Here is a 247-nt window from a genome sequence, read left to right on the forward strand (position 1 = left end):
CTTCGCATAGGTGGCCAAAGTATTGGAGTTTCAGCTTCAGCAGCAGTCTTTCCAGTGAATATTCAGGACTGATTTCCTTGAGGATGGACTGGTTGGATTTCCTAGCAGTCCAAGGGACTCTCAAAGTCTTCTCCAACATCACAGTTCAAAAGTATCAATTCTTTGGCACTCAGCCTTCTTCACAGTCCAACTCTCACATCCATACATGACCACAGGAAAAACCATAGCCTTGACTAGACGAACCTTT

The sequence above is a fragment of the Bison bison genome, unplaced genomic scaffold (genome assembly GCF_000754665.1).
Source record: "Bison bison bison isolate TAMUID 2011002044 unplaced genomic scaffold, Bison_UMD1.0 scf7180017864136, whole genome shotgun sequence".
Taxonomy (NCBI): domain Eukaryota; kingdom Metazoa; phylum Chordata; class Mammalia; order Artiodactyla; family Bovidae; genus Bison; species Bison bison.